The following is a 24,043-nucleotide window of genomic DNA, read 5'->3' on the forward strand; positions in this document are numbered from 1 at the left end:
TGGCTATAGCCTATAAAGATGACAAGGACACGTGGAAGTTTCTTTGCTCCTCGCTGCCTTCTGATGCACTATCTTTGTACTGGAAATTAATCAGGATTTCCTACAGCTTGATGGAGGGGCCTCTATCACAGAAACTAAATACAGAATGGGTCTCATTAATGGAACTACTGTAATACTAAGTGTGAGCTACTGTTGGGCCTCAGTATTTGACAGACATAATTACTAGGAAGGATGCAAGTATGAGTTTAGAGAGGAAAGGTGTGGAACCACAAGCAGCTAAATAAAAAAAATCTGAAAACTGGCTACACTTTGCTGTTTTGGCATCTTTTTCAAAACCAGATACATGTCTATGTATGTCTCCCAAATATGCAACAAAATCTAGAACGTAAGACTTTTGCTTGGAAATGTTCATATAGATATTTTTATACCCAAGTAGACTCCAAAGAATTTTTTCTCAGCTAGACAGCAAATGTTGGAGGCGTGGCAAGGAAGAAAGAGGTAACTGTGAACATATTTTCTGGGAGTGCACTGAACTGACAGACTTTAAGGATTCCCTATGGGATGCACTGTCAGAGATGCTGGGTGGGCAGATTGGTGTGATGGGGAGATGATTTTTCTGAGCTATGATACAGAATCGGAATTGCCTAGAGATGGTAAGGCCTTGCTGTGTCTAATTATGGTGGCTGCCAAAAAAGAAATTACTAGAAAATAAAAATAAAAATCTAAACCAGCTATATTAGAAGTAGTGAAAATAGTAACAGAGACAAAACAACTGGAATTCTTTAGAAAATGGTAGGAGCAAACTACATAGGGAAAAATGGGAATTGTGGGAAAAATACATACAGGGGAGGAATAAGGTTTAAAGTAGGCCGGACTTAAATGAGCTATGTGATGTTTGACTGAAAATGACTGAGTAGACTATAAGTGATGTATAATGTTTGCAAGTGAGAGTGTGTCATTATGGTTTGTGATGTAAAATGCTTGCAACTAGCATTGTGTCAATGTGGTTTGTTTTCATTTATATAAATGTATGATTGCTTATGTCATAAGTGATGGTTTAATAAAGATGTTTCTTGCTTTACAACCCTCATTTCCACCTCTATAAATTAGTGATTTGGTCGGAAGATGTGTGCCCCCCCCCCCCATATTAACCTCATATTTTTATCTGTGGTGCTACACTGGATACCCTGCCACCTAGTACTACTTTAAATAAGCAGTCCTCATTGTTCTGGTTTGGCACATGGTCATCGTCGATGGAAACATCTCCATAACACATTGGCAAGCCATGCCAATTGCTGTATATTTAAAAAGTAAGCAGTGAAGGGTGTTTAAAAGCATAGCCCACCACAGTCATATATTTCCAAAGTGCACTGCTGCTTTGTGATGTGCAGACTATCTACAATTACTCAGTGAACTTTTATAACCACACATCCACTACTGAAATCTGTCACAGAGTAAAAGGGGCATACAGCATCAGATAAATGCAAAGTTGTATCACTCAAGCCTAACATAAAGAACTCATGCAGTTATCTTCCATAAACGATATTAAAAAAACTACCACTGTTCAGTAACTACTCATACCACCATTTGGTTTAATAGTAAACAGACCAAAATTGGTCCATACTGACCCAAAATGGTTAAGCATTCTGAGAACTGCATAAATACAATAAATACCAGGCATCACTATATTTAAGGTTATGATGCCTGGTGCTATGTGTTGTATTTGGATCTACTTCAAAATCTCAACACCCATACAACCGACATTTATTTAAGCGATACAAAAATAACAGATGAAATATACCCGAACGGCAACATTTTCCCAGGATAAGTAAATACTTGTCCTAACATAAATGAAACGCACACCGAGGAAAGTAAAATCCACCTAGGTGGGGAAACTACTCCCCCCTAACTATATATACCAACTCCAAGATTCCACTACAGTGGAGAAAAGGGCATGCTGGGCAAGTGTTTAATTTCACCATTCGGGTATTTCATCTTTTGCTGTTTTTGTCTCATGTAAATAAATGTTGGTTATATGGGTGTCAGGATTTCGAAGCAGACCTGTTGTATTTACATAGTTCTCAGAAAGAAAAGCTAGTGAAACAGTATGGTACAGATATGATATCCAGGTTGTTGAAGCAGACAAATGCTTTGACATGAAAGCAGCACTAAACAATTATTTTGAGTTACTGTCATGTGCATTACTCATATCTTTCAGACTCGTTTCACACAGTTTCTCCTTACTGCAAAACTATCATTGTTAAACAATATATTACTACTTGGCACATTTTTGCAATTAAATTCATCAATGTTCCCTGGAGCATTTCTCCCCAGGAATCCACTGAAAAATAATTTTTGGCTCAGTTGGACTACCCCATCACCAATCATAAATAAATACATGCATGCATACATACACTAATTAAATAAATACCACACAATTTAAAAGTTATTAGTTTAGGAAAGCAGTACAGGAGACCACTTAAAGTTAGGCAAATGCAAAGCAAGGTTTATAGTTTCATTGGCACTGGTAATGATTTCAGGTAAAGATTGTCCTTTGTGAAGCAAGTCAGATTTTGGAACTTCTCATCCCATGCTGATACATATTAGATTCCCCATGAATGACACCAGTTCTTTAGTGAATTGTCAGTCAATTATCTTTGCACTTGGTCATCATTCTTGGGAAAGATTGGATTCAACCCAGGACCACTGACTTCCCTGTATTTGTCAGATGTGTGGAAAGTTACAATGCGTCTTCCTGCATGTGCTTCCAGGGTTCTGCATCCTAAGTCATTCACTCCCAGTTAGGCCACCCCCATGTTGAAATCATAGCTGTTAGGATCAAGGGCATTTAGAGCCCTTGGATGTCAGAGACCATAGTACCTGAAGGGCAGTCCACTGTTACCCTTTGTCCAGCCTAGTGATAGGTGAATGTGTGTGTTTAAGCTGTCACCTGTCCCCACTAGCATACAAACCACATTGCCAAAGCCTCCTTTAAAAACCTCATTAGGCAACATCTCAAGCAAAGTTGGCAGTGCCATGACTGCTCTCCAGGCTAGTGAAAGTGGATAAGGTACACATACTAAACCTAGAGTAATTAATAATAGTTTTCACTCTTACTCACAAACACTGGCTAATGTACAATGTATGTAGTGTACCTGTGTACTATGTATGCATTCTACCTATGTTCCAAATTTCAGTTGTACACCACAGATCTATTAATTACATTTATTTTTAAATTAATATTTTCTTGTTTGTTCTCTCCACTGTAACTGTTGATGTGCTGCATACCACTGTAAAAACATGTCTATTGTAATTTGTGTGTATACTGATCATGTCTAAATATCTAAATGAATCTGTAATTTTTCTATGTGGAGCTTTTCTCCCCGGGCCTTTGCTGAAAAAGGGACTTTTCGGCTCAGTCAAACACCCCTGGTTAACAAATGTAAAATAAATAAATTTTTGTTTGTGATGAGGTTTGATGTAGTTGATTTGTAGTGATGTGACAGTTGGTGTCTTATGTATGTTTGTGTATCAGTAGATGATGAGATGTTGGGTTTATACTGAGTCCAAGTCTGCTTGGATCTAGGAGGCTTTGGTATATTTTTTGTAGCCTCAGCATATGACAATTTAATCATATTTAGTATCTTTTTATCATAGGTAAGCTGCTACTTGGGTTGTTGTAGAAGTGTGTGCTACTCACAGTCTATGCTATTTTGTGAGAAGCACTCCTCCAGATTATTCCAATAGTTACACACCTCACAGATTGAATTTTATGTGCTGAATAAGAGATAACTGTCTAGCAGCATAAGGCAGTTGTTATGCTACCCAAGTATACCAAGTTCTAAAAAGCTGGTGACAGTTTGTCCAGTAAATTGGGAGAATTAGTTAAGAATTACACAAAAGAGTTAGATACTATATGAGCTAACATGTAAGTGGTATTTAAATGACCAAATATCCTTTAGAGAGGACATACTACCTGCATAGCTCTCAATGTTTTAACTCCAAAAAGTGGATAAATACAGAAATAATCAGAAACAATCAAGATCATGTCTTAAAAGATTAGCACTGCTCGCTTGACAAACAGCAAAGTAGTGGATTTTGCTTTGAACTAGCCTGGCCACTTTCTTTCTGCCACCAGAAAAAAAAGCCAAGAACCAAATTCAAGCTAGGTTACAAAATCTGTTGCTAACATTGCAAGGTGAGGTTAGTGTACTGCTAAATAAAAAGAATAATAATTAACCAAGTGATTTCAAGCAAAAAGGGAAAGACTTAATCCAGATGATTGTGGCTTTAAAGTGCTGAGACAGATCGAGTTTTTGTTGGTCACACTTACTTAGCTCAGTGGTAACAACTCATAGTAAATTAGAAACAACTTGCAATAAAAACCTTTTTTAATCACCAGGAAAAAAACAAGAAAAGACTCGATAGATTACACCAACAAATAGGGATACTCTGGATTTCACCTTGATAGTAAACACACACCCAGAACTAGCTTGGCCTCTTTTTTCCTACCACGAGAAAAAAAAGTCAAGAAACTAAATCCAGGCTATGCCACTGAAGCGGTTCCTAAATAGCGCATGCAGTCAGATTGATTTAATGATTTAAATTCAACCAAAAGAAAAATCTTAGCCTACATGTTCTAGGCTACCAACTACAGAGCCAGATCCTCTTTTTCTTGTCAACATCACTGAGTGTTTAACTTGACTGGTAACAAGTTGTAATAAAAGAGAAGCAACTCAGGGTAAAACATACTTTAAGTCACCAGGAAACAAAAACAAATGGCATAACAGAGCATACCTGTCAGTAGCAATACACTAGACTTTATCCTGACAGTAAATGCATGCACAGCCAGCCTTAGGCATAGGCCAACTAGGTGGCCGCCTAGGGTGCCACTCTGGCAGGGGCACTTTTCCAATATTCATTTGGTGCAGGTAGACCAGGATGCAGGCACTAGGTGGTGTGGGGGGCATCATGGAGCCCTTTTACCTAGGGCACCAGTTGACCTAAGGCCGATCCTGAATGCATGCATAAAACTAGTGAGGTCCATTGCTTTCTGCCATCAGAAAATACATCAAAGAAACCAAATCCAAGCTGAGTCTTCAAAGCTGTCACCAGTCCCTGCAAACTAAATCAGTATACTTACAAATGAGTAAATAGATAAACAAATAAATTAAGAAATTTCAAAGAATGGGAAAACTTATCACAGATGGTCTTAACCACAAAGTTCTTCTTTTTTTTTTTTTTTTTTTATTTTATTTTTCTGTTCCCATTCTGCTTCATTTTTTCCAGCTATCTCAGTGCACCTGTCCATCACTGGGTCTACAATCCCACCTACTGCACTCAACTTATGACTGTTTGGTTTAAGACTGGTCTGGGGCCAGAGTAACATATATGGACATAAAGGTGGGTCATGCCATTGACTGCATCCAGTGGGGGAGGTTTTCATTTAAGACTTATCCCTTGGAATCCCCCATCCCCTGTGTTCACCTGTTACATCTGAGAGCTACTCCATCTGTGGACCATGCCTCTCCACAGGGAATGACTAGACTAATGTCTTCCCCAGGATGGCACATCCATTTCTGCATGCTAGATGTCCAAGCCACTAATGTTCCCAGGTCACCTGGCCCATATTTAAGGCTTTATCCCTTTATGCCATGGTGCTGGCTTTGGCTACCAAGTTTTGAGTGACATCCAATCTTCACTGGTCATAATCACTGAGCGTTTAGCTCGATGGGTAACAACTCTTAGTAAAATAGAATAATAGACATTCTTTTTTGGTAAAGGGGAAGGGAAAAGGTTTACTATAACATCCTTTCTGAATCATACCTGATAAGACTAGAGAAAAATGTCTTAATATTGGATTAAGTCTATTGAAAATTTGATGTTCACTGCAGCGCTAGGATCCCGGCTGCATGTTACTTGTGTGTTCTGTGTGTGAAGTCTGTATGCATGCTACTATTGCAAGTTGTCATTTCTCTGTTGCACTTAAATGGCATGCAAATAACTGCCAATAACAATCTAATTTATGATTTATTCTTGTGGATGCTGATAATTACAGAGCTGATTGTTATAAATTCTAATGGGTGCAATTGATATTTAATGATTTTATGTTAAACTGGCACCATTAGCAAAATTATGTTTGCTGCAAAAATGCAGCATATTTTTCTTTCCTCTTACTAGACATCTGTTCTTAGCTCACATGATACCTGCTGACTTATTTACTGGCATTTTTTATTTTTCTTACTTTGTGTATTAATACTTTCTGCCAAGTTTTCTGAATAGGAGTTACTGCATACATTTAATGCTTGTGTTATTGCTTGACTATCTTGGAGAGTTTCCTCAAATACCTTTAGGTTCCTATCATACCATAACAAATCTAGTATGATAAGAATGGGTTCTTTGAGAACTTCTTTATCTAAGATTTGTAAATATACATTTTTATTTAGTTTGGTCTGTTTAACAAGGCTCTTGCATAATAGTGGGAAAAGCAGAATGTGAACAGCAATAACTTTTTACATGAAGAGTTTAGCAAATGGATATTCCAACATAACTAACACATTGTACACAAAACTGGATCAAATTAAGGAGACTCAATCACAGAAATCTTAACAACAAAATGCCTAAACATGAGGCTGCTCTGCCCTTAGAGCAGATCCATATTTGTGTTATTGCTGAAACTTGATTTAAATGTAATGAAAGCCCTCCCTTCATACTTGGGTTTTGCATTTACCAAACCTTAAGGTAAGAAGGTAAATGGTGTCAAGGACATCACCTCCAGACAGAAACTTGCAGACCCACAAATGAAACTAAAAGAACTCCAGATTACCTTAAATATATCAAACTACCAACCTATAACTTTGTTACATGTCACCCTCTGCAGAACAGAGCGTGTGTTGTATCTTTAAGAAGCATTTCCAGGTGTATGCATGTGCATATAAATAATGAGCATGTGCAGGCAGCAGTGCCATTTTGAAAGAACAGCCAGAGTGGTAACATATATGAGTGTAATAGTCTGTTTATAAGTTTAAGTATAAGTTACTAAGCCTCAATCCTGATATGTTTCTATATAATAAAGCTGCTAGAACTGAACCCACAATTGTTCATCTGTTTTATCCTGACCAGACGGGCGACATAGTGTCAGAAGAGGGAATAAGAGTGCAACTTCTTCAAGCCATGAGGTGCAGAGCTTATAGTGATGGTATACTGAGCAGGTTGGGGGATACTGTGCTCAAACGATCAAAAAGAGCCAGAAACAAACTTCAGGTAACCAAAACTTGCACAAATGATTTACTTTGCACAGAAAACGATATGAAGCATTCAGAAGGCACAAAACACTTTATTAATAAAACGAGTAGCACAAAACGTATTATTAATAAAACAAAATGCACAAAACGCATTATTAATTAAACGGAGTGTTCGAAACCAAAATATTTGATAAAACTATCAGAAATACTTATAGGGGATTCAGAATTCCATCCGGTTTGCATAACAAGCATGTTTAAAGCAAAATGAGCACAAGAAAAGTATAATGAGCATGGTAAGAGGACAAATGGGCATAACAAGTACAATAAAGGAGCAGAATAAGCTTACAAAAGCAAGGCTACTGCATGTTTTTTTCAGTAAACGACCATGTTTTGACATGAACTACTATTTCGCACTGACCAAAGCCATTCAAAGTATAACTAGAGTTGTTTGAAGTATCTCAGTGTGTGCAAAGTGTTTGCAGAGTGTGCACTTCATTACGGTGCAATTATTTCAGAGAGTTTACTATGTGCGGAGTACAGTTATTTTGCAAAGTACAGCTATTTCGACAAAGTATCTTGTGCTGTGTACATTTATTTGCAGAGTGCTACCATTTCAAATTTTTTCTTGCACTGTACAGATTTATTTTGCAAAGTACAGCCATTTTGAAAAGTTTCTTGTACTGTATACAGTTCATTTGCAAAGTGCATTCATTTTGAAGTGTTTCTTACTCGGAGTATCTTGTGCTGTGTACAGTTCATTCACAAAGTACAATCATTTCAACATATTTCGTACACTGATAAAGGGTGGTTTCACAAAGTACAGTGGTTTTAAAGTGTTCTTGTGGTACAGAGATTTATTTAGCAAAGTACAGTTATTTCAAAGAGTCTGTTGTGCTATTGGGCATAATTTTAAGTTCTGGCATATATATTATATATATATATATATATATATATATATATATATATATATACATATATATATATATATATATATATATGTGTGTGTGTGTGTGTGTGTGTGTTCCTACATAATTTCAAGCACCGTCACTACTATGTGTTGATATGGCACAGGCATTTCATAGATCCAGTCCACTTGTATTTGATCATAATATTACAGAGAATTGGATAGTATTTGAGCAGGAATATGACATTTACAGACAAAGACGCATGTACAAGGGCATTTATTTTGCTTAACTTAGCAGAGTCAGAAGCCATTGAAAGAAAGCATTCTTTTGTATATGCACCAGCAGTATATGCAGGAGAGGAGGAACTGCCATACTGTTGTACCAGTTGAATCAAGAAAGGACTGTGAGTGCTTGAAACGTAAATTTAGAGAAATGTGCAAACAAACATAAATTTAGAGACATGTGAAAGTGGACCCACAGGTCATTCCAGTGGTCAGAACAGCGAGGAGCGCTCCAATAGCTATGCAAGACAAAGTCAAGGTCCAGTTAGATAAGATGGTGCAGCAAGGTGTGATTTGTCCAGTCACAGAACCAACTGAGTGGGTGTCTTCCATGGAAGTTGCTCATAAGAAAAGCTCAGATGAAATCAGAAAATGCATTGAACCAAGAGCCTTGAACAAGGCATTAAAGAGACCTCATCATCCTATGGATACAGTTGAGGAGGTTGACGCCCTTATGCCAAGTGCCACTGTTTCTTCTGTCTTGGATGCAAAAAGTTCACTTTGGCAAGTAATGCTTGATCGCAGATTTCACTACTGACTACATTTAGCACACCATTTGTTAAATACAGACATCTCAGAATGCCTTTTGGAATAAATTCTGCCAATAAAGTCTTTCAGCATGTAATGGAGCAAATTTTTTTGGGTTATCCATGTGCTATAATAGTGGACTATTTACTGGTTCTGGACAGTATGTGTGAAGTGAACTTGAAGCTCAATCCGCTGAAATATAAATTCATGCTACCAGATATTACTTATGTAGGTCATTTATTTACCAGTACAGGCTTATGACCAGACCCTTCCAAACAAGCAGCCATTCTTGAGATGCCAGTTCCAGACAATGTCCAAGCCCTACAGCGTTTCCTTGGTATGGTTAACTATTTGGGCAAATTTATCCCTAACTTTAGTGAGTTTATCAGCACCTTTAAGAGAGCTGACATGCAAAAATGTTGTCTGGTCATGGCTTGAACAGCACCAGAGAGCATTTGATAACCTTAAACAGCAAATTGCCTGTCCACCTACATTGAAATACTATTATATCCACAAACCAGTTTCTAGAACTCTTACCCAAATTGAAATGCAGTATGCTCAAATTGAGAAGAAACATTTGCCAATTGTGCTTGCATTTTCAAAGTTCTATGATTATATTTATGGCCGAGCTATCTAGATCAAAACAGATAATCAACCTCTAGTTACTATTTTAAACACACCTATGCATACAGCTCCAGTAAGACTACAAAGAACGATGCTCAGTTTTCAAAAATACAACTTCAAAATGGTGTATACAAAAGGCAAACGTCTTTATCTGACTGATACCTTATCCAGATCACCCAGAAATGCCACAAAACAACTTGATAAAGAGAATTTTGACTTTGATGTCATGGAAGTGCATAATTTTTCTACCACAAGAGATAATGAGCTGAGAGATCATACAAAGACATCTAATTTTGCAGAAGATCAACCACTTCATCAATGTTGGATGGCCGCTAAAGCAATCTTGTGTACTGCCAGATGTACAACCTTTTTTCCATACAGAGATGATATGCTGATGGAAGATGGTATCATTTTCATAGGTTCATAGATTAGTACTAGGCTAATTGCCCTTATGAGCCATTTTAAGCCTAGCCAATTATCCCTCATGAGACTCAAACCCTACACCTTGTGTTTGTAAGGCAAACATCTTAACCATTAGGCCACCCTCCCAACAACCCTTATAGGTTAGTACTAAGCTAATTTCCCTTGTGATCTATTTTAAGCCTAGCCAATTATCCCTTGTGAGATTCAAACCCTGTACCTTGTGTTTATAAGGCAAACACCTTAACCATTAGGCCACCCTCCCAACCCTCAAAAGATCCTAAAGTTATTGTTCCTATTTCCTTACAACATGAATACATTCAAATTTTGCATCATGGCCACCCAGGTTCCAAAGCTACCAAAAGAAGGGCGCGAGGACTAGTATTTTGGTCTTCTCTGTCAAAAGACATTGATAAACTGCTTTCATCTTGTTCAAGTATGCAACAGTACTAAACCACATTTGCAAATACAACCACTTCATCTAATCCATATTCCTGAACTACCTTGGTCAACAGTAGCCACTGACATATTTGAGTGGAACAATCAGCATTACTTAGTGTTGGTAGAATCTTATTCGAATTGGTTTGAGATTGTTTTCTCCTAACATCCAGTACTGTTATTACTAAGTTGAAACATGATTTCTCAGTCCATGGTAGTCCACACAAGGTTATTTCTGACAATGGTACCCAGTCTACTAGTCAATTATTTCAGAAATTTGCAAAAGAGTGGCATTTTATCCATATTACTAGCAGTCCAGAATATCGACAGCCAAACGGCCTGGCTGAACATGCAGTACAGAGTGCAAAGCAATTACTAGAGAGGTCAAAGTGTGGCAATCCCGATATCTTCTTGAATTTACTTAATCTCAGAAATATACCCTGTGACAACCTACTTGGTTTGCCTGCTCAGAGACTTCTATCTAGGCAAACCAGAACAACCTTGCTTATCAGTTCTAGTGTGTTGGTGCCTAATGCTAAAAACACAAGAGCAATCAAAGTCCAACTCTTTAAGAAGCATTCCCTTCAGAAGTCCAGTTATGATAAAACAATCAGATCTCGAGCAGGGTCAGTTAGAATGACCATAAATGGACCAACAAGTAGAAAAGTGAAACTTTAATGTGCAAATCACACTGGATTGCGATTTACACATTAAAGTTTTACTTTTCAACTTGTTGGTCCGTTTGTGGTGATTCTGGCCGACACTGCTCAATGTGTTTTCTTTATACAGTCATTTTTATTACCTTATGAACATACTGTGCTTGGTTCCCTGGTCATTAAAAATAATCAGATCTCTCTCGGTCTGTAGAAAGAAGAAGAGACAGTGAGGATGCGAATGGTGAAAGGCTTTGATCGAATTGGGCAAGTGAGAGGTATATGTGCCGAGCAGAGATCCTACTTAGTGGAATATGAAGGTAGCGAATACAGGAGAAACTGCAAGCATCTTCTTCTGGTGTCTGAATCGATATCGCAGCATTGTACCTGTGATACAGACTCTAGATCTCAGAGCAACCCAGACAGTGTTCATACTGAAGAACATGTCTCAGTACCTATTCCTATTCCTGATGATGTCCCAGATGTCCCTGAAGTTGAATATTCCTTGAAGACAGTCCCCATTGCTAGATCCAATTCTGATTTTTATGTTATATGATCAGGTTGTGTATATAGACCTAGTGTAAAATACACAGCAACCTGGACATGATTGTTTTATTTGTGTTTAGTTTTGTATTACTGCATGTCAAATAATTAGTTCTATATAACTCCATGTCAAAGGATCATTTCTATGTAACTGCACATCAATGAATGTTGTCATTTAGTGTATGACCTATTTCTCAAAGAGGGAGGATGCAGAACAGAGCGTGTTTTGTAACTTTAAGAAGCATTTCCAGGTGTAGGCACGTGCAGGCAGCAGTGCCATTTTGAGAGAACAGCCAGAGTGTTAACATGTATGAGTAGTAGTCAGTCTGTTTATAAGTTTATTGAAGTTTAAGTTGCTAAGTCTCAATCCTGATATGTTTTTATATAATAAAGCTGCTTGAACTGAACCCACAACTGTTCATCTGTTTTATCCTGACTGGATGAGCGACACCCTCCATGTCCCTAAAAATCATGTCAGGTTAGATCACATTCATTTATTGTTCTTAAATGAGTAACCCTATTAAAACACTTTTTAGTATTGTCCACAGCATGACTCACAAAGTGAATTATTCAGAGCTAGGTGGTACCATTTTTACAGTCATCACATGAGCAGTAGATTGTAGGAGCATCTGTAACCTGTCCATTTGACCCATGATGAACTCTAGCAAAAATCAGAGCATCAGCAAATGAGGAGCAATTGATAGGTACTGATCTTACATTATCCATTTCATCCACTTCAATTACAAAGGACAAAGAACCATCTTATAATCCTGGGGTAACATCAAGACAGAATACTTCACGGTATGTGTGTGTGTTGGGGGGGGGGCATTAATGAAAGAAAAAAAAGAAATACTCTGTGGTTCACAAACAGAGTCATTTTGAAAAAGCAGTAAGTAAAAAAATATGAAGCAATGATATTTTACTCTACAGCAACAAAAAAAGAGATCATTACAGACCATTGGCAAGTACTCCATGTGAGCTACTAGGTCCACCACTCAATGTTTCTAGTTGCATTGCCAGTGCCAAGAAGTATAAAGATGGCCCCTTCTCAATGGACAATGTTCAGACAAGAGTACTTTTCTGCTTATTTGTTTATTTTTTGTAAGTAAAAATGTGAGAGTGCTTCTTTACTTAGAAAAATTAAGGTCTGAAAAGTGCCATGGATGAACAGCTCCCTAGGTGACTGCCTATATTGTGTATGCATAAGGCCGGCCATGGCCTGAAAGCAGGAGGCTGCCCCTCATCACCCTTATATATTCCAGCTCTAAGTTGGTGGCAGATCAGGTGGCTATAAAAGATCCCAAAGCACCTATGAAAAGGGTAGGGCAAGTTCCTCGATGGCCAAATTTTCCCTGACAATATAAATACCATCTTAGATCTCCCTCGAGAAGAGACCTCTAGCCTAGTGAGATCTACCCAACCAACAACAGGTAGATATACAGATAAAAATGGACAGATAAAACATTTTGAATATGCAAGTATGTATTTATATATTTACTGCTTTGTAATGGATCAAGACATAATCTGAAAGGCATAAAAATAAGTTTGGATTGTGCTTTACTACAGAGAACACCTACATACATTAGTCCAGCAAAAGTTACAGAAATGTTGCAATGAATTACAAATAAGTGACAAGAAACAGCTGGTCACACTTTCTTTACAAATTCATCAAAGTTTCTCTACAACTTTGATTTCCTCAGTAAAAATTAATGTAATTAATTGTGGTCTATTAATGTTATGCCTGGGAAACTAAGGTAAAAATTGTGCAAAGGTATTAAGATCAGAGAACCTCTATATACAAGAACACCACCAAAAGAGGAAAAGAGAAACAAATACAACAATCCAGTAACCAATGAGTAGATTTTAATGTGTTCTCTCTAGCGCTCAGCATGAAATACAGTTCATTTTGCATTCTACATAATGTATGACCTTCCATGGCTTAGAGGAGGAAAAAAATATGCACCAAACAGTTTGATGGCAAACAGGATTAGTTAGTTTTTATACACTATGACTTAATTTGAAGCAATCCCCTTTATATGAATATTGTATAAAAAGAAATGCAGAGCTCAGTAAATGGATGAAGGCAAAACTGAAATGTTATAGCAATTATTTTTGGAAATGGCTCCACTTGCAAATTTTGCAATACACCTGGCATCAGGAAATATGCATCTTGGAATTCTGGAGGGTTTTGTAAGTTTGCCAATAAAGAGACAGATTCCAGTAAAAAAAAAATGCTCAACAAGGTCTTCTTTTCCCGCTGATTCATCCAATCCCATTCCCTTGACTGTGGTTTCACTAGATAATAGGTAGAGACAGTGGGAGTCTCATTCATCCATTCATGCACGTCACTAATTTGATGACAAGTCATTTGGCTGCCTTAAGAGAGTTATAGTTACTCCTGCCATTTACCGTTTAGTATTTTGTTAATGTAGGTTCACATTTATAGCAAATGATGGGAGAGTCTGTTAAGCTCATCTTTGAAAATAGGTCTTTACTTTGAAGGGAAGATTAACTCAAAGGGACCCTGTGCAGGTATTTCCTCCCTATTCCCCTGTAGGCCAAATCTAAATATTAGTCATATTCAGAAGTGAAAACAAATACGAGTATTTGCTAGAAAAAGACAACAGCAACAAAGACATATGAATAATCAGCAGCACATGCAGAAAAGTTAGAAAGATGACACTTTTATCCCCCACTCCACACACGCGCGCGCACACACAGACACACAGACACACACACACACACACGCACGCACACACGCACACGCACACACACACACACACACACACACACAGTTTTTAAACATAAGAAATACCATTTAAAGCAATTGTCCCTTTCCTTTCATAGTTTATTGTGAATCACTGTTTGGTCTACCAAATAGTCAAAAAGGATAGTGTTTTAAAGCATTACTTCATGACCCACAGGATTAAAAACAGTGTATTTCCTGTCTGTATTATGATAAAATCTCTTCTAAAAACATAACAGAACCCTTATTTGTAAAGAAACTGAACAGCACAGCTGTATTTTATTCTGAATATTACATCACCATCAGCTGTGTTAAATGATAAACAAAATGAGAGGGATTGTTCAGCAATGATATAACACATACTAGAAGAAACTGACACTGACAAACAAATACTTTATTTATGATGTACCAGAAGAAAAGAATAAAAGATAATACAAATGTTTTAAGGTTTTCTGAATTTAAAGATGACCGAGAACCAAGAAGTATGTATGTGTCTGCACTAGGAGGAAGCATTACAAGCCTCAGTAAATGGTCTTACTTTAGACAACAAGCCTGCATTTCTCACTGGAGTAAACAAATGCCTTTTCAAAGATTTAAACCACTTCAGTGCAACAATAAATGGACAAATATACCTCACTGTGTGTGTGTGTGTGTGTGTGTGTGTGTGTGTGTGTGTGTGTGTGTGTGTGTGTGTGTGTGTGTGTGTGTGTGTGTGTGTGTGTGTGTGTGTGTATGCACACATGGGTGTTTAGTATTTCTAGAATATGTTAATATTTAAATCCATATTAAGCATAATATTCACAGAATATAGACAAATCTATTCTCAGAACATTGTTCACAAGTGAGCAAGTTATTCCAAACTATGTTTCATCAGCAAAATATTCCAGTCTGCCTATTAGTTGTACTACTACAGGCTTTATTAGGTTAACCCACCACATCTACAAAATGGCACCCTGTTTTACTGTAGAGTTCAAAAGTTAAAATCAGGCCAATAGACAGCTATTGAAAATTAATCATTGTATAGTGCATGGTAAAGCTTTCAATAAATGCTAATAAATCTTTAATAACTTTTAAATTAAGTTATATTCTGTAGGGGTTCTCAATAACTATACATTTATAGTACTACACTCCAAAATTGTCAGGAAAAATCATAGACTAGAACATTACAGTGGTTGCATACTTCAGTATGAGTTCCTAGCTGTCTTTTTACTGGAATCATGTGAATTCACCACAGGTAATTTGTGTGAATCCCACTTCCACAAATCAAAATCACTGAAAAACACTCCCTTAGAAAAAGAAAGATTTTTTTTTTTTTTTTTGCAGGGGCAATCCCACAGCACCCCACCATTTTTGGGATTCTCCTGACCTCCAGATAATGTATACTAATTCCATGGCCATACAAAAATGAGAAAGAAGTACAGTCTTAGTGATCACTGAACGTGTTTCTCAGGTATTTTGATTTGTACAAATGTCAGTTGCACAAACTGCTGTTTAGTGAACAAACTTGTTTCCTTTGTCCCATAATGCCTACAATTCTAGTACAACTGCCTAAGATCTGCCATGACAACTAAGCAAACAGTTCTAAGAATGCAGAATCATAAAAAAATCTAAATAACTGATATCGGGAATAAAGTCTACCGACATCCTTACACGTGTTATTTCTACAGCCAGGGTTTGATGTGCATCTGCTTCTCTCATGCCATCTTCCTTTTACTTTTCACTAACACTTTGTTGTCCAATAATACATTTCCTTTTCTGCTATCATTCTCTTCAGTCACACTTTGTCTCTTGACTATACTCCTCCATTTATTCCAGAATGTTCAGTGTCATTGTCGACTCAAAGAAGCACACAAACGGATTATTCCAGGCTGTTACATCCAGTCTAGCAATGTGTCCTGAGCCCTGTTAGCACCCCATTCTGAAACTAATAGCTGTTCCTTTCTACCTTTCTGTTGTGTTTTCCTTCGTCTTTAATTATCCTAATGTTTTCATCCCAAATGCTTCTAAGGTAAACTGTTTCAGGAAACAACTTTCTACTCTCAAGAACTTTCTAATAGCAGCACTCCAACCACATGGTCCAAAATTTTGCAGAAAGATAATTTATTTCTGATAACAGTTTCACTTGACCTGGAATCAAATAGTGCTCTGTGCAGCAGAGAACCTGAATATGGAGATAAAAAAATGATCAGACTGTATTTAATTTCCTGTTAATCTGTAGGAAACCAGGGAGAAGTGTCTTGTGGATAAGAATCCAGTAGAGGAAAAAATTGAATACATTGACTTTACATATATTTTTGGGCATTGCTCGGATTGTATGGTATGACAAACTGTTTAACAACTTTTTTCTTCATGGCTGGATTGTGTTATTATTATCTAGACTAATATATATATAATACAGATAGTGGTATTACTATGTACTTTGGGGTCCAAATTTGGTAACAATCATCCTTATAAAGATGGACTTTATACTGAAAAGGTACATTTTAGTGTTTGCCTAGTGCATTAGGTGTTTTGGCATTCTTAAGTGCCTGTAACACTAAAAAGTTGGAGTGACAGTACTGAATAACAGAATATCCGGGTATTGCAGTATCTGAGCTATCTTGGGTGTTTTGTAAGTTTTATTACAATCAACTTTGTAGGTTGATTATCACTATATCAGCAACTGTGCAGAAGGTCTGGAAATACAAACTGGGTTGTTATATTGGCCGCACATACATTTTTGGTCACATTTGGGACCAGATGGGGTGATATCTACTCGTGGACTTTGTGATGGTACTTTCTTTTAACAACCAACTGTTTTCTAGTTTGACCAACTGCCTACACTGCGATATTGCTTTAAACTGTGCAACCAAACAATCTACCCTGACAAACTACCAATTGATATAACTCCACCTCTTCTCTACTATTCTACTTTCCATAATACCCTCTCTTACACTATCTTACCTTCCTCATATACCTGTAGCTATTACTTCCTAATAAAGACCTTACCCTCCCATAATTTATATTGTAGTTATTTCCTAACTCTATCTCTGTAAGGTTCCATAACTCTTCTTTGCAGTATGTCTTCCAAAACTAACAGTACCCTATCTAAGACTCCTATAACTAAAAACAACCTAGCCAAGCTAATACTCTTACTCATACCTTCTCTAGTTCTCACACTGTCATATCTCCTTACCTCTTATGAAAAGGCAAATAATTACCACATCAATTACTATCTCAAACAAACAGCCTTTGGTTTTACTACCCAGAAAATTAACTCATTTAAACATCACATCCACCGCTAACTACCTCCTAGCCAAATACCATCGACTTTCACATATTAAATTTAATAATCCTATGTTAAGGAGACTAAAATACCTAACCAGCTTTTCCTGTAAACCATCGTTACAATTTAAAACTTCAACCCTAAAAGATGGTGACATACATCCTAACCCAGGACCCACTAATACCTCTACTGAAACTAGACATACTATCACAAACTCCACCCTTCCTACACTAACCACTGATTCAAATGCCTTACTTATAGGACATCTTAATATCCGAAGTATTAACAATAAGGTCACCCATCTCCACACTCTCCTTGAATATCACTCCTTTGATATTTTCTGTCTAACTGAAACTTGGTTAAAACCTTGTACTAAAGATAATGAAATAATTCCCCCAGGTTACAATATACTGAGACTGGACCGCACTACACATAAAGGTGAGGGAGTAGCATTGCTGTTTAAGACTGGACTACACATCTCCTCAGTACCCTATAACCCACTGGAGGATACTAAGACTGAACTCCTTATTTCTAAACTACAATTAAACCCAAACAAGTCAATCTATATTATCTGTATCTATCTACCTCCTGGAAATAACTCTACCATAATAGAAAATATCCTTAGTTGGGTGTCTTCTACTTACCCACAAGAAACTATCATATTAGGAGATCTTAACCATGACTGGTCCTCAGTCAATACTAACAACCCTTCCTCGCACATTAATCTTTATGGCTTTACTCAGACAATAAACACCACTACTAGAATCAATAAACCTAACAACAAAGAAAGTATATTAGATTGGATTCTTATTAACAAACAACAACAAACTTATCTAGTAGGTACTTTGCCTGATGATGTAAGTGACCATACTTTAACTTACATCATAAGACAAAAGTGTGTCACTACTAACACCCCAACCTACAGGATCTCATGAAGTAATAAGCACTTTAACCTACTTTTATTTAAAACTGAACTAAATGCCTGCAACTGGAACCCTCTAAAAACTCTCTCACTTGAAGATGCTGTTAAATATTTTAATGCCAAATTCTTAACAATCCTTGATAAGCATGCACCAAAACGATCTATTAGAGTCAAATCTAAGCCTGCCCCCTGGCTAACTAAAGAAACAAGACAAAAACTATTACTAAGAAACAAATCATGGGTAAAGTGGAGAGCTAGCAAATCATCCTCTGATCAACAAACCTTTAGACACTTAAGAAATAGTACCAAAAAAGCCATACTTACAGACAAAATGAACTACTATAGTAAACTGCAGCAAATAAATCACAACAATCCCCAAAGGTTCTGGTCAACCTTAAACAGACTACTTCACCCAGGCCAGACTACTACACCCTCCCCCTCAGGGTCTGAAAAGAATACAACTCATGAAACTGCCAATGCCTTTAATTCCTTTTTTCTGATACCATTAACTCACTAGCCTCTCACCTTACCATTGACAATTTTAGCATCCCTAACCACATCTTCAAATCTGCCTACTTTCCAATTACAACCCATCTCTACCACCTTTATCCAAAAACTTAAACCTTGTACCCCCTCTGCTGATCAGCTACCATCAGAATACCTTCAAAAAGCAGCTAATGTAGTAGCCTATCCCATATCCATCCTTATAAACAGAACCATTAGTGGAGAAACCATCCCTGATATCTGGAAAATCTCATACATTATCCCTTACATAAAGGAGGCAACTCTAACGAGTACTCTAATTACAGGCCTATAGCACTCATCACCCTTAGCAAAAATTATGGAGAAATGTATTCACTATCAGTTAATGGGTCACTTAACTAAACATAACATACTAACTAACTGCCAGCATGGTTTTAGGCCATTTCATAGTACCACCACAGCTCTCCTTTCCTTTACTGATTTCATCAATAAAAACCGCAACAATAATATTCTCTCATCAGCACTCTTTATAGACGTGTCAAAAGCCTTTGATATGGTCAACCACTCCATGCTCATAAAAATCCTAGAATCTCTTTCTTTAGAACCCAAGGCTATTCACTGGTTCACTTCCTACCTCAGCAATAGGAAACAGGCAGTTCTCTGGGATAACAAACTCTCATCTCTTCTGCCAGTCTCACTTGGTGTCCCCCGAGGCTCTATTCTTGGACCTCTTCTATTATCCTTATTCATAAACGACCTACAAGTAGCTATACCTCAAGCTACATGCATACAATACGCAGACGATTCTACACTCATATGTTCTGCTAAAACCATTTCAGAATTACAAACACTAACACAAAATGTATTTAACGCAGTTGAGGCATGGTTCTTAAAACGCTGCCTCCTTTTGAATGCTAAAAAAAACAAACTCTTGCTCTTTAAGCCTACTATTAGGTCCTCCCCAATAGAATTCTCTATCTTATCCAAGAATGGCACCCTTATATCCCCTGACTCTACCACCAAGCTGCTAGGTGTCACTATAGACAATAACCTTACCTTTGATAACCACATTAATAATACTGTCAAAACTGTAAATAGAAAACTGGGCTCCTTCTACAGAATTAAAATGTTCTTAACTCCTATAGCCAAAGCTACACTTGCCCACTCTCATCTTATTTCCACTCTTCTCTATGCTTCACCTATATACACTAACCTAAAGAAAAATAATCTCTCTAAACTGGCTATTACTTACAATAGTATTGCTAGGTTTGTTACTGGGAACCAATTTAGAACTCACCACTGTCTGAACCTACAGCAACTCCACTGGCTTGAACTAAAAAACATGTTGATACTCTCCCAACTCACCTTTGTCCATAGGATATTTTACCAACCTAATAACACACCTATACTTTCTAATCTATTTACCCCTTACACTAACCTAAATTCATTACGCTCTTCAAACAAACTTCTAGTAACCTCAACTAAGTCTAATAACATTGCTGGTGACTCCCTATTCTCCAATACCATCTTGGAATCTTCTACCTACTGCTCTAACTTCCATTCCCTCCCCTGTTCTCTTTAAACAAAAGCTGAAAAAACACCTTAAAATACACTGGTTATGCCCATGCTTCAATCCTGACTAAAAATTGTGGCTTCCACAATTTTTTTTCTCTCTCTCATTAACACCTTATTTCTATTCGCTCTCTACTACCTACACTTTGAGAAGTTTCCCTAACAATCTACTTCTTTTACAAGTAGCTTCTATTACAATCCATTAAAGAATTTTGAATGTAAAAGAAATTTCCTGAATGTGCTCTACACTTGCCACAAATATTTTACTGTTACAGAACCTTTCGATTTTGTATTTCTAGAACTATAACTTAATTGTTTTCTCTACAGGGTATGTATGTAGAATTCTGTAATGTAGTCTTGAATTATGTTTAACCTGCTACTTATTTTTTTTTATGTATAACGTAACTGTGTTTTGTTTCTACGTGGAGCTTTTCTCCCCGGGCCTCTGCTGAAAATGGAAATATATCCAGTCAGACCAGCCCGGTAAACAAATGTAAAATAAATAAATAAAATAAATAAATAAATGTCCCACAGAGAAAGTGGAGGGCCTAAAAGGAAATATCTGCTTGCAATGGGTACAGTCATCTGCAGTCTTATGTCGCCTGCATGAGTAAGCAACAACTGCATGCTATGTGCACTGCACACTTACCCCTTAAAAGTTACTTAGTCATATATATATATATATATATATATATATATATATATATATATATATATATATACACATATAAGGAAGGCACAGAAATTACAAAGGAAAAGTAAACATCTCTGATGGATGCCTGAATGACAGCCTTGCCATGACTGCTCTTTCTGATACAAGTCATGGATGAAGACAGAGGTGGTCGGCACATGCTGAGGAGTATAAAGTGAAGAAAAATTAATAAAATGTGCTTCCTACATCTTACAACACAGAAAAAGCTTTGGTAATAGATTCATCCTCCTCTTGTGTGGCATACAGTACAACACTTAAATCCCTATCACAGACTTTTAAGGCACATCTTGTATTTATTTATTTGCTGACATTTGTTAACCGGGTTGGTCCAGCTGGGTTTTTGGCCCGTTTTCAGTGGAGACCTGAGGAGAAAAGCTCCAATACAGATATATACATGCATAAAAAGGTCATTTCAATAGACATATGATGACATGTGGAAAAAAAGAAGAAAGAAAATAATACAAGAACACTACAGATACAGGTGAAAACATGCAAACTATTTATATTATATAAACTATATGTTTACAGATTAGAGATTTTGTACATGTTTACATGCAGACTCATTGATCAAATGAGAAGAGTACAGTTCAGTTTGTAACCCTTAGTTGAGGGATCACATTTTTGACGTGATGGAGGAAAGTGAGGAGGGGGTAGCCCTTGGAGGGAGAAATGAGGTTAGGTTGGTGCTGTGCAAGGGCAGATTCTGGTGTTGAGCAGATGGAGTTTTAGTTTCTCTTTAAAGTGTGCTGGGTGAATGGTGGAGCTTATTTCACAAGGAAGTTTGTTCCAGTTTTGGGCTATTGAGTATTTATATAAGAGTTTGCCTACTGCTTTTTTGGGTGGTAGGTGTTGAGAAGTTGCTGATTAGAGATACGGAGAGTGCGAGAAGGTGTGTAGATGGAAATGAGGGAAGAAAGAGCTGGGCAAGATGAAGGTTTGTAGAGAATGAAATGTAGCATTTGTAGTTGTGAAAGTAACAAAGTGTGGGGGAATTCTAGCCATTGTAGGGATGTGAGAGGTAGACAGTGGTGGGATTTGTAAGGAGAGTCTGTTATGAATGTAGCTATCTTATGATAGGTTTGTTGGGAGTTTATTTAAAGTTGTGGCTTGGATATTGGTGAAAATAGGAGCAGCATACAGAAGGGAGGGTAGGAGGAAGGCTTGAGCAAGTCAGAGCCTAGCATTTGAAGTTAGAAATTTCTTGTTACGATAGAGCAATCCAAGTTTCTGGTTAGTCTTTTTTATACATTGGAGGAGGTGTATATTAAATTTGAGTTCATTATCTAGTTTAGTATGAGCATCAGGTTTAATAATTGTGTTATTTGAGGAGGTGATATAGAAGGAAGATTTGTGGTGAGTATGTGACCGGTGGAGGAACAGTAGGAGAGGTTTTTTTGGGGGGTTAAGGATGAGGAGGTTTTTAAAGAGCTACTGTTTAGTAGATGACAAAGTATGTTGAGAGAGAGTATGGAGCTCAGAGATGTTGTCAAAGATGGAGATGAGGGTAGAATCATCTGCGTATTGGATAAGGGAGGATGGTTTGCATGATGTGTATAGGTCATTAGTGAAGATGTTAAAGAGGAGAGGACCTAAGATGGAGCCTTGGGGTACTCCTGTTGTGACAGATAGGAATGGAGATGTGGAGGAGAGCCATTTGACAGACTGCTGCCTGGAGGATAAGTAACTGGAGAACAAGGAAAGGCTAGAAGCAGATAGATTGAGACTAGCAAGTTTAGATAGCAGCAGAAGATGGGAGACAGTATCAAAAACTTTGGAAAGGTCAAGGAAGAGGCATGAGATAAGTTCATTATTATTTAGGGCTTCTGCAATGGTATGGGTAAAGGATAGGTGGGCAGTACTTGTACTATGGTGGGGACGAAACCGTGTTGGGTAGGGGTGAGAAAATTTTGTTGGAGTAGGTATTTTAGCAGTTGTGAGTGGATACATTTTTCAAGTATTTTGGAGAGGGAGGGTAGGATGGCTCTGGGACAGTAATTAGATGAGTCAGTGGAGCTACCCCCTTTGTGTAGGGGGATAGTGAAAAAGGATTTCCAGAGGGTAGGTACTGTAGATTCCTAAATGGACCTATTGATTAAGATAGACACTGGGTAAGCTATAGAGTCAGCAGTTAGTTTGAGGAAAGTGGGGGAGGGGGTAGATTATCTGTAGATGGTGAGCAGGGTTTGAGCTTAAGTAGAAGAGATCGGATATAGGAAGTAGGAACAGGCTTGTAGGGAGAAGGGATTATTGTTGGGTGGGTAGTAGGGGATGTGTTGAGGAGTAGCATTGCCAGTAGTGAGCAAGAGTGACTGAATAGTATCAATAAAGTATTTACTGAGCAAGGTAGCTGTATCTAGAGGGGATGTGTCTGGGTAGGGGGAGGGGTTTGAGGGGCATCCAGGAGAAAGAATTCTTTTAATGGTTGACCAGAATTTCTGAGGGTTGGTTTTGCTATCAAGTGGAGTAGAGTTAAAGAAGGACTTTTTGTCAAAATTGGTTTGTTTCTTGGTAAGGTTCCTGAGATGTCTATACTTGTGGAGCAGTGATAATTCTTTAGTTTTGGTCCAGGCTTTCCACGTTTTATCTCTTTGGAGCATAAGGGAATTAGTCTCTTTGGAAAGCCAAGGAGCACAGTTAAATTTTATTCTGTCCTTTCTAGAGGGAGCGAGGGAGTTGAAGGTATTTATGAAGATACTGTTGAAACTAT

The sequence above is a fragment of the Protopterus annectens genome, chromosome 14.part0, assembly GCF_019279795.1.
Source record: "Protopterus annectens isolate FY-2018-M chromosome 14.part0, PAN1.0, whole genome shotgun sequence".
Lineage (NCBI taxonomy): Eukaryota > Metazoa > Chordata > Ceratodontiformes > Protopteridae > Protopterus > Protopterus annectens.